The sequence below is a fragment of the Ursus arctos genome, unplaced genomic scaffold (genome assembly GCF_023065955.2).
Source record: "Ursus arctos isolate Adak ecotype North America unplaced genomic scaffold, UrsArc2.0 scaffold_1, whole genome shotgun sequence".
In the NCBI taxonomy this organism is placed as follows: domain Eukaryota; kingdom Metazoa; phylum Chordata; class Mammalia; order Carnivora; family Ursidae; genus Ursus; species Ursus arctos.
The window spans coordinates 28,999,535-29,002,923 of record NW_026622763.1 but is presented as its reverse complement, the minus strand read 5'-3'; the positions used below and the strand labels follow the sequence as shown (position 1 = coordinate 29,002,923).

General features: G+C 37.2%; 1 non-coding gene across 1 annotated transcript; it reads right to left on the bottom strand.

Annotated features, from left to right (window-relative positions):
- Positions 1 to 2,735: 2,735 nt before the first annotated feature.
- On the bottom strand, positions 2,736 to 2,838 carry LOC113263514 (U6 spliceosomal RNA). The gene has a single exon (XR_003319236.1). It is a non-coding gene; the product is annotated as a U6 spliceosomal RNA (small nuclear RNA).
- Positions 2,839 to 3,389: the final 551 nt, after the last annotated feature.

Here is a 3,389-nt window from a genome sequence, read left to right as displayed (position 1 = left end):
CTTTTAAAGATTTATTTATTTATTTAATTGAGAGAGTGAGCTCCAGTGGGAGCACAAGTGGGGGAGGGCTCAGGAGGGGGGAGGAGAGGGAGAGAGTGAGAAGCAGGCTCCCCACTGAGCAGGGAGCCTGATGTAGGGCTCCATCCCAGGACCCAGAGATCATGATCTGAGCTGAAGGCAGATGCTTTACTGACTGAGCTACCCAGGCGCCCCTCCTGGGAAGCTTTTAAAAATACAAATCTGTTTTCTAAAATTTATGAATTCATCCAATATTTATTTAGCACTTAGTGTGTTCTAGTCATATTAATAGGGGACTCAAAGATGAAAATAGGTAATGCCTGCCTTCACAGATCTAGGTCTAGTGTGGAAAAAAATTAAGAAAATTAACCTTTATAATAAAAGTTATACAATTTTAAAACAAAGAGTTTGAGAGTAAAAGATAAATACTGACAGATATTTTAAGCAGAAAAACTTGATATGGATTTCATTCCAGGAACAGAATTCTTCCTGCTGTAGGAGAATGGATTGAGTATAGGTGTTTGTGACAGAGAAAGCTGGTAAACTGGTTAGTGGATCATTGCAATAGTTCAGGTAAGAAACAACGAAAGCTAGGAGAAAAATTGTTTGCAGAATACTTTCAGTTTGTTCTGTCCATGCCTTATGGCCCCACAAATACTAATGATTATGCATGACATCGAGGGGTTTCTTTGTCTTTTAAATTCCACTTTGGTTTAACTAACTGGAAACACCAGCCTGTTACTTGAGGTTGGCAGCAGAACGAAGTTCAATTTTTCTTCCCCTGCTCCTTCCGTGCCTTGACTTCTGCTCTTCTATCAGAAGACGTGGTTTATCTCCAACGTCTCTCACCATGGAGCTAGCCTTTCTAGTTTCCAGTAACTCTTCCTTCCCTTTGTCCTTCCAGCCTACGTTGTCGACAGCTTCCTGTTGCTTGTTCCTACCTGTAGGGTCTTGAAGTATTTTTGGTTGGTTTCCACACACCTTACTTACCCTATCTTTTAAATATGTTTTCATTAAACGTTTCTTTCATATTACCCACTCTGACTGGGTCACTGTTTTGTGGCAGGACCCTGAATGATACATGTGGCAATTGTGGAGAAGACATGTGGACCTATTTACATACATTTGATGCATACAGAGGACAGGATTTAGCAATGATTTAGAAATGGAGGGTGTGGAAAAGGGAGGTATCAAGGATGACTTCCAAGTTTCTGGTTTGACCAGTAGGTGAATGGGAGTTCTCTTTACAAGAGATGAGGATTCTCACCTTTAGTGGAGAATATAGGTGGAACAGAACAATCCAAGACGTCTGTCTGGATCATATTGAGTGTGACTATCAAGCAGACCATTTCAAATTAATCAAAAGTCAGAAGAGAAGATAGTATATCAGTACGCATTTTGTTGAGGTGAGGGCATCCATGTCATTTCAGCAGAGAACAGAAATGAACATGCAACAAGGTCCAAATCCTCATGAAGTTTATGGTGGACTGGGGAAGAAGTCATGAAAGAAATAATAAGCTACAATGTTAAATTAATCCTACACCATAGAAGTACAAGGAGATATGAGATAATATAATGAGAAGACAATGTATTTTAGAGGTTGAGAGAAGTGACAGCTCAAATTATATCCCAATAGAGACATACTGAATAGATGAAAAGGCGGAGGAAGACGATTCTAAGCAGTTGAAACAGTATTTGTCTTAAGTCTCTGTGGAATAAAGGACATTTTCACTTGAGAAACTAAAAATTGGCCAGTGTGGCTGAAGATTAGTGAGCAAAGAAGAAGCATGAGATTAGGTTGCTGAGGTTGACAGAAAACCAGATTATTAGGTCATGACTGTTAGGTTCTGACTAGTAGGATGCTCTTTGCCACCTAGTCCTCAAGCAACTTAACTTTAATACAGATCTTAAAATGGCCACAACTGTCATACAAACTCCACTATTGGATCTCATACCATGCACATCAGATAAAATTGGGATACGCGATATTGTTCAAATTATTTTACAATTGGGCCAATTGACTCATCCATTTTGTAGTAAAGCACTACTTGGTAAGGGCGTCGTTGGACAAGAGAGAGTATATTTGACAGATCACATGGCAAACAAAAACGAATCGGTCTAATATTTATGGATGTCCTTATACCTAAAATTGAACTTCACAAATTGGAAATTATTTTTGGTTTTCCCTTCAGGAACCCTTACTCTTTATGACTTTTTACACATGAAAAACAAACCTATCCTATAGAAATACTGAGAACTAAACCCCTGAATATTGCTTAAACTTTGTACCGGACATTTTTGCTAAGACTTTAACTAACACTAAATTTAGTTATCCTAATCTTTTTGCAAAAGCTAGTATTTTTACTAGTTTAATAGAAGATGTTTATATCTGAACCTGAGGTTGCTTGCGGTTACTTACTGTGGTACCCGTAACAAACACACAATGAACAAATTATAGTTCTATACAAGGATGATACATTTATTCTTCAAGTGATGAAAAAAATATTAAAAATATTTTCAAAAAGAGTTAATTCTTATACAGTGCTACTAAAGGTTAGGCACAGTTTTAAAATCTTCATATATATTAAATCACTTACTCCTTGTAAAAATCCTATGAGGCAGGGACTCTTAGCACCAACATTTAGAGATGAGGCAACTCAACCACAGGCAGTTACTTAACCTGTCTAAGAATGCCCGGGCAGTACACTGGAGCCTGGAGATTCAACGCAAAGGTCTTGCTTTAGTGTGTCATCCTTGTGCAGGCACCAGGCTAATCTTCTCTGTATCATTTCAATTTTAGTATGTGCTGCTGAAGCGAGCATGACAGTCTTGTTTCAGAATTTGCCATCTCAGCTCTCACCCGTTGGTGTTTTTCTTTAATGGAAGAAGATCCGTTCAGGGACAAGTAAAGTATCATATTATTGAGTAGGTCTCAGGTCAAATCCTTATCAGTGATATTTTCTTGTGCGGCAATGTCAAAGAATTGAAAACTTATGCATGTGTTAGAAATGGATAAAACTGGTCAATAGTTCCTATAACTGGGAATATGTCACTGCATAGATAAAGTGATATTTTAATCACTTTTTCTTTTCAATTTCAACACCTATAGGATAGAACTGAGGAATGGATTTGAAGCAGTTGCTGGTTTGACCTAAACATTTATTAATGAGATCAAAGGTAAAACTGGCTCTTACTAGAATGGGTTTAACTATCTTCTAAATGATGGGAAATCTAATTAGATTTCTAAATCTAATCTAATCTATCTTCTAAATGATGGCAAAGGAAAAAAGGAAAATGTCTATCATCTATCTATCATCTATCATCTATTTATCTATCTATCTATTATCTATCTATCATCTATCTATCTATCT